An 8,650-nucleotide genomic window follows, 5' to 3' on the forward strand; every position below is an offset into this window, starting at 1 on the left:
CTGCTCTGTCTGTCTGCCTGTCTACATGTCCACTTGTCTGCCTCTACCCCTTCTCCTGGTCCTCACTCCTCTTCCCTCCCCCAGTAGACCTTTTTTATACAGATCTGTTTCATAGCGTAATTACTCAGGGGCATGGGCCTGCCTGTTACCCTCTCGCTGCAACTATGTTTTATAACAGCTGTTATCAAACAAAATAGGGTTTCCTGAACTTCAGTCCTCTAACACAACAGTGTAAGTTAGGGCACAGCGAAACCACAGAATTAGACCATTCGCTGGCTAGAAACCAGGTTTATTGTGGAACAAACTGTCAAGACTGTCTCCTGCGGGTAGAGAACAGCAAATAGATTTTATATTCTAGTTGGCAGAGCAAGGATCTTTGAGCCGACCCAGGCTCTTTGGAGAAATTGGGAAGTAGATGTCCTCCTCTGCAGTAGTCTGCTCTTGTGGTGGCTATGGGAAGCAGGGATTTCCCTGGCAAATGGGAAACCCACCTTACAAGGTTACTAAGGAGTGCCGAATTCAGGCTTCTGTTTGCCCAATCAGAGTCTTTCTCTCAGAACAGTGTGGCTGGCACAGATATTTTGGGAAGGGAGCCCACCATACATCTGTTAACTTGTGGCTGCACACTGTAGGCCAACTGGGGAGGACCACTTGAGAGTTCAGCACACTGTTCAGAGCTGTATCAATAAAACATACTACTGCTTTTCTAGAGTTTCCCACTTCATATTTTCAGTCCACCTGGAACTGAGACCCTGAAAAGTGAGAGGATGCTGATAAGAGACAGCCTTGTGTTGAGGTGTGGGGACAGAGTCATGGCAAATAACAGGGTGGGCCAGGCATGGTGCTGCACACCTTTAATCCTAGCACTCAGGAGACAGAGGCAGGTGGATCTCCGCGAGTTCGAGGCCAGGCTGCTCTACAATGCTAGTTCTAGACAGTCACGGGCCTGTTATACAGAGAAATTTTTTTTCAAACAGGAGCAATGAACAAACCAAAGAGCCAACAAGAACAAACCCCCCAAAACTTAATCTAATCATGTTGTTTACTTCCTGGACCAGAGACCACTCCTGGAAAGGTGTGCTTACGTTAAATGATGTTTTAAAAGCTGGGCAACATAAGTATCCCTTTAATGAAAAACTATTATACTTTTTCTTCCTAGAATTCCTGTCCCTCATCCCTACCTCCAGCTCAGTTTTTACAAAACCACCATAATGTTCTGTTGGGTCTATCCACATTTCTAAGTCAAAGGCGAGACTTTTTCCTTTTTTTGTCTCTTTCGAGTACACGTCTGTCTTTCTGGAGCTTTCCTCCTTCCTCTAAAGCTCGCTTCCCCACCATATGAATACTTGTCCATCGCGAGGCTGAGCACTACTGCAGACTCTGGCTTCTCTCCCCACCTCCATCTCCTCCTGCAGGCAGCTGCTGACACAGCTTTCCCACACAGAGATTTCCCTCTAACTCTAATAAAACTGTTCTCTTTGAATAAACTTTGCTAGGCTTTCCAACTTTCCCCACCTTGTAATTCTTTAGAAACACCTAGATGGTATGAGAAGCACACACCCATGTTTCACAGAGCTCCCTGGGGGGAACTCTGTGCAGAACGAAGCTGGGGTGTGGTGGCAAAAGCCAGCCCTTGGGCAGAGACAGGTGGACTTCTGTGAATTTGAGGCTAGCCTGGTCTTCAGTAGTGATGGTGAGCTCCAGGTGATTCAGGCGTCTAAGGTCTTCCCCTCCTTTGCAGAGGGGCAGGAGTCAGAGATAGACCTCCCTACTCCAAGGGGCAGGAGTCAGAGGTAGACCTCCTTACTCCAAGGGGCAGGAGTCAGAGATAGACCTCCCTACTCCAAGGGGCTTCTTGGTGCTCCTACATGTTCCCTACTGCCCCAGACCCTTAGCTCTTTTGGGTGTGCATTTTATTTCATATGATATTTTTTTCCCGTTTTCAACAACGAAAAGAAAGGAAGGAAGGAAGGAAGGGAGAAAGATGGTTGATAACTATAATTGCTGGAAATCAGTAAAAGTTTCTGTGTGAAAATATGATTCTGAGAAATTTGCTTCCTCAGTTCTGTGAGCATGGGAGAATGTCTACACGTCTGGGGAGGCACAGAGACACACGGAGCTCGGACAAGGGTGTTGGTGGCACAGAGGTGGGGCGAAGGCTTAGTGTGGGGTTCTAAATTTCTCATCATTGTAGGGCCTGGCCACCTGCTCTACCCTGCTTCTGGGATTTAAGCTTCAGAACTGGGCACGATCTCAACCATTATCCTTTGCTTCAGAATTAAAACTTCCCTGGCCTTGATAAGCAGGAAGGGAGGCCACCTCACCCCCTCCAGGAGCCTGCAGCCTCCACCTGCTGCAGGGCTGGCTCCCCGGAGAAGGGAACACACACCACAGGGGACATCCCTTCACTCTGCTGTGCATAAGCACCCGCTCTGCTGAAGAGTTACCCAACTTTTCTACAGGGTTAGCACTTCCTGTCTAGTAGGTTGCATCGGAGCTGCCCTGTCTGTCGTCCTTGTCTCTGGTTTCCACAGTTGTTACTAAGTCACTCCGTGTAACAAGCAGGACTCTTGGAGTCACACAGGTGGGAAGCGTTCCTGGACTGCGCCTGGGATGCCATCAGCCTGCAGTCCCACTAGCACCTGAGGCTGGCCTCAGGTCCATCAGCGTGTGGCCGGTCACTAGCCCTATGGGAATGTGGCACAGAGGGAAGTGTGTCGAGTCACTACCCGGGCCGAGTGGGAAGGAGCACATGAAACAAGGCTGGCATTGAAGTTGACAGAGATGGCAGCGATTAAGAAGGCAACAAGAACAATCGGGGGAAAGCCAGACCAGGGGTTCGAGGATAAACTGTACAGGCTCCTGAGGCAGAGCTTTCCTGAAGGGAAAAAGAATAGTTAGAAAAACAAACTCCATTCCACAGAGGCAACAATAGAACAATCTTGCTTCTTCTGCTCTCAAGTTTATTGGCCTCCAGGGGCTCTGGGCTTCCAAAGATTAGCCTTCCCCTGGGAAATTAGGAAGCAAATATTAGTTCTCCTCTCATGAGGTCATTCCTTGTAGAACGCTTCCTCAGGAGTTCTGCACTGCTTGGCCTTCGAAGCCCCATGCCCACCGTTTTCAACCCAGAGTCAGGGAAAGGCGAAGAAATTATCTTTGAATCCCAGGGAGACAAAACAGGAATGGCCTCAAGTGGGGCTTCCTTCTGAAGCCTGGGGACAGCTAATTCTGCCTGGCCTGAATTCAGGGGAACAGTGTACCCCACCTGCTCCAACTGGCAGTTAGGGAGGGGCCACATTGAAGGCAGCAGACTCCCAGCTGTGCGGATGGGACAAGCCTTGATTTTTTTTTTTAATCTCTGATTAGTCATTGTGTATAAGAAATGTTTTGAGTTAAAATAATATACAAGAATTTCCTTAGAAAAGAAAATACACACGTTCATTTTTTGGATCCACTTAACACACTTAGCAAAAGGACATTTGGAACAACATGACACGTCTTAGCTTCGAAGAAGGGTGGGGCGGATTCATGCCATCACAATGGAGATGGATGTGTGGTTTATTAGCCTCTCAGCCATGCACAGGTGAATGACAGGCCACTGTTATTCAACTGTTTAATGCCAGCATCTCATAAATCAAGGTGACGCCTGAAACGATTGAGTTTTTAAATCAAGCTGCCTTTTCCTATTTCAAATATAAATTGGGCTGTTGCCAAGGACTCTGGGAAACAGAGGACTACAAGTGCCATTTCAACAAGAAAGGCACCCATTTAGGACCGGATGCAGAACTCAGGGCTCCGGACCACTTGCCAACAGAGTTTCACAGTCACATGACAGTGACATACTGCTAATGGGGTTAGCAAGTGACTCATGTGCTCATATCTGGAGAATGAAGATAGACTGGGGAGGGTGTTAGCTCCCAGTGTGACAGACTGCCCCGTGGGAATGATACACATTTATTTTCTCCCAGTACTGCACACTGGAAGCCTGAGGTAAATTTTGGGCAAGATTGGCTGCTCCTGAGGCCTGGCTGATGGCCATCTTTCTGTGTTCACATGGGTCTTCCCTCTGTATGAGTGTATCCTAATCTCTTGCAATCATACCAGTTGTATTGCTCACAACTGGAGGTAACACAATGGCCCACACTCAGAACTTATTTGAGAGGGATCCATCTTATACCCAAGGCTCGCCTTGAAGTTTTGATCCTAATGCCTCAGTTGCTGGGAATGCAGGCATGTGCTGCAATGAATGGCTTTATTTTATTTTTATTATTTTCATATTTATTTTACTTATAATTTACGTATAACTTAAAATAAGGCCCCTATTCATAGGCTGACTTTCAAAGCCTTTATTTCTATTTCTTTTTTTGTTGTATTCTTTTCCTGGGATGTCCTCACTGTGTAGCCTCTCTGGCTTTGGACTCATATTCATCTTTTTGTCTCAGCTTCCTGGTTCTGGAGTTGCAGGTATGAACCACCACGGCCCGTTAAGGACATAATTCATTTTAGCTGAGTCAGTTGTGTAAAAGCTGCCCTGCTGGTAGTCTGGTACGTCAGCATTGAGTGGTGGGAGGTGTTCAGATGAGCTGGTAGAGGACTGTATTTGAGGACTTCCTACTAATGGAGAAGGTCTGGGGTGGGGGCGGGGGCAGTGAAGAGCTGGGCAAACAACCCAGGAGCTCTGATACCCTGCAGCTAAGCAGGGACTGGGTTCAGCGCCTGATTCTCTTCCTCCAGCACACTAGTACCCGAATCCTAGGTATCCCTGGGGGGCTTAACTAGTTCCAGTGCCATCTTTGGGGATAGCCCAGTAATGAGCCTTCTTGGCCCAACGGAGTGGACGTTTGTGGAGCTGGGTGGAAAGGAGAAGAGCAAAGTAGACCTTCCTGTGTCTGGGCCTGGGTTCTTGGCATCTTATTCAAGAATGAAATTAAGATGCATACAGGTTGCAAACTAGCAAGAATACTTTATCCAAAGCAAAGTAATAGCACAGATTAGAAAGACAGCACTGTCAAGTGAGGATGCTCAGGGTCCTCAGGTCACTGACTAGGTTAAACTTCTTATTGAAGTGGGATGTACATATAGCTCAGTGTAGGCGAGGGTCCTCGGGTACTAACAGGTTGCTAGTTGCATTGTTTGGAGTAGGGTATGCATGCATAGTCTGTGCAGGCCAGGGTCTCAAGCTGCCAAATGTATTAGTAGAAGGGCATGCATGTGTGCATAGCTCAAACCAAGTGGAGCTCCAGTTATCCCTATGCTTGTTGCCTCAATGTTTAGAAGGGACAAATGGGAGAGGCAGGAGTGCTTTTGCACTGAATGTCTTGGGAGAGCTCAGACTTCAGTCATGAATGTAAGCATCTGAAAAGGGCCTTGGCCCAGCTCTGTCCTCTCTTCCTATAGTGGTGAGGGAGGAAGGAGCACAGGAGCCCCCTGCTCTAAATCCCAAGAGCCCAGGGGAGGCCATAGCCACAGATGCACAAGGCTCTATAGAGACCACTTCTTAAACATGTTATGACAAAGTTTAATTTAGAAATTGGATGCAGTAAAACCTAACAGCAATAGGTAGCAATAAAGTAGAACAATAGTAATAAGAAACTGTAATGGAAGTTAAGACTATGGTCTCTCTCAAAGTTATACCCCCTGTCTTAGTCAGGGTTTCTATTCCTGCACAAACATCATGACCAAGAACCAAGTTGGGGAGGAAAGGGTTTATTGAGTTTACACTTCCACATGGCTGTTGATCACCAGAGGAAGTCAGGACTGGAACTCAAGCAGGTCAGAAAACAGGAGCTGATGCAGAGGCCATGGAGGGATGTTCCTTGCTGGCTTGCTTCTCCTGGCTTGCTCAGCCTGCTCTTATAGGACCCAAGACCTCCAGCCCAGGGATGGCACCACCCACAAGGGGCCCTACCCCATTGATCACTAATTGAGAAAATGCCCCACGGCTGGACCTCATGGAGGCACTTCCCCAACTGAAGCTCCCTTCTGTGATAACTCCAGCCTGTGTCAAGTTGGCACACAGAACCAGCCAATACACCCCGTAACCCCCTCAACTTCTTTCTTCCTGCACATGAGATCATGCTATGCAGGCTAGGCTGGCTTCAAATTTACAACCTTCCTGACTGTGTTTTCCGGGTACTGGGATTATAGACATTATATGTATATATACCTGCAAGGGCCCAGGAATGAGCACTGCCATCCACAGCACTCTCTTGCCAGTCTGGGGACTGGCCACAATGCCTACGCCATGTGCCAGGCAGTCTAGACAGCACTTTGGGTTACCACATAGCTCCATCTAAAATGTGTACAGTTATCAGGGGCAGACCGTCCATTGGGTGTTCAAGGCGAGTGAGGACATGAGGAGCAGGTGGTGTGGCATTTGAGGGACAGGGATGGACATGCCTCATTTTGCCATCAGTAACTGCTATGAAGAAGAAAAAAGTGTTACTCATTTGCTGTCTGTCATCCAGCTCCCACTCGGGAAACTGTTGCTTCTGGTTCCTCCTGATTTCAGCAATCTGGGCTTCGATTGCTGTGTCCCACATTGCTAGATCAGCAAAAGATCCTAATTGAAAAGTTGAGCTGGGCATGGGGGAACAAACCTGTAATCCTAGCACTAGCAGGAGGACACAGGGCAATTAGAAGTTCGAGGTCCTCCTTGGCTACATAGCAAGTGTGAATATTAGATACTGGCATGGACCACATTGGACCCTGTTCTCAAAACTAAGTGAGGGGGTGGGAAAGGGATCAGTGCTTAAGAGCATGCACTGTTTACTGATTCTCAGCACTTACCTTGGGTGGCTCACAACTGTCGGAATAGAAGACACACAAATAAAGAAATAAAAACAAAATTATTTAAAAATGAAGGAATGTGTGGTGGTTTGTATATGCTTGGCCCAGAGAGTGGCACTATTTGGAGGTGTGGCCTCATTAGAATAGGTGTGTCACTGTGGGTGTGGGCTTAAGATCCTCACCCTAAACCCGGCAGTGGTGGCACACGCCTTTAATCTCAACACTTGGGAGGCAGAGACAGGTGGATTTTTGAGTTTTAGGCCAGCCTGGTCTACAGAGTGAGTTCCAGGACAGCCAGGGCTATACAAAGAAACCCTGTCTTGAAAAAAACAAAAACAAAACAAAACAAAAGACTCTCACCCTAGCTGCCTGGAAGTCAGTCTTCCACCAGCAGCCTTCAGATGAAGATGTAGAACTCTCAGCTCCTCCTGTACCATGCCTGCCTAGATGCTGTCATGTTCCCACCTTGATGATACTGGACTGAACCTCTGAACCTCTAAGCCAGCCCCAATTAAATGTTGGCCTTCATAAGACTTGCCTTGGGCATGGTGTCTGTTCAGAGCAGTAAAACCCTAACTAAGACAAAATGAATATTAAAATATGGTTTATATTGAATGTTTATATTGCTTTTATGCCATCATGAAGTCAAAGGCTTAAGACTAACTCTGATAACTTGGTGGCCATTTATATTCAGAAATTCCATTTCCACGGGTTCCAGACTAGAAGAAAATCAAGAAAGGCTTTCAAATGTCATTAGAGACTGTTACAAAAAAGCAATGCACAGGGGCTTCTCATAGAGGTCCAGCTGGAATACCGTAGACCTTGTCATAAACATGTCAAAATATAATAGGTGTCATGTTGTGATAAAACACCATGACCCAAAGCAAACTATAGAAGAAAGAATTTATTTGGATTTCTAGTCCCAGAGTGGTAAGAGTCCATCAGGATGGGGCAGCGATCGGCACGGTAGCAGGAGCAAGGAGCTGAGCGCTCACATCTTCAGCCACGAACATGAGGCAGGGAGAGTGAACTAGAAGCAAGGTGAGGCTGTGAACTCTGAAGCCCACCCCCTGTGACACACTTCCTTCCACAAGGCTGCACCACCTCTCCAAACAGCCAGCAGCTGAGGACCAAGTGCTCAGACACCAAGTCTTGTGAACCTGTGCGGAACACTTCTCATTCAAACTGCCACACTAATCAACCAACCAACCAACCAACCAAAACCAAAACCTTTTAATCCTGAAAGGACTTAACAGAGTAAAGATAATGTCCAGTCTGAGAAAGATACTTTCAAGTTATACAACCTGTATAAATACACAGGGACTTCACATTCAAGCTGTGTGCAGGGCTTGGACCACCGCAGCAGCAAAAATCAGATCGCTCTGTTGAAAAAAAACTGGCCAAGGATTTGCAGAGAGACAACAGGTGTAACTGGGCACTAAGATGACTTTGGTTTAAAGCAGTTGTTTTCAACCTTCCTAATGCTGTGACCCTTTAATACAGTTCTTCATGGTATTGTAGTGGGAAATATTAAAAATGGTATTCCACACTATGCTGGCAGGCCCCTGTGGGCATGGCCAGTCTGTTCTCACCTTGTGGAGATTCTCTGACTTAGAGCTCCGAAATCTCTCCACCCAGCTCGATAAGTTCCCACTGCAGGTCACTGTCACGCAAGCCCCACACTACTAATTTCCTGTGACTGGCTGGGGTGCCCCGCCAACATAACTTTTCTCTCTGGAACCCAGTCGAGCTTCTAAGTAAAGGAAAACACCACACAAACTTAATTCAGACTTGCCAGGCAGTGGTGGCACACACCTTTAATTCCAGCACTTGGGAGGCAGAGGCAGGCAGATTTCTGAGT

This window comes from Mastomys coucha, unplaced genomic scaffold (assembly GCF_008632895.1).
Source record: "Mastomys coucha isolate ucsf_1 unplaced genomic scaffold, UCSF_Mcou_1 pScaffold12, whole genome shotgun sequence".
Classification (NCBI taxonomy): Eukaryota; Metazoa; Chordata; class Mammalia; order Rodentia; family Muridae; genus Mastomys; species Mastomys coucha.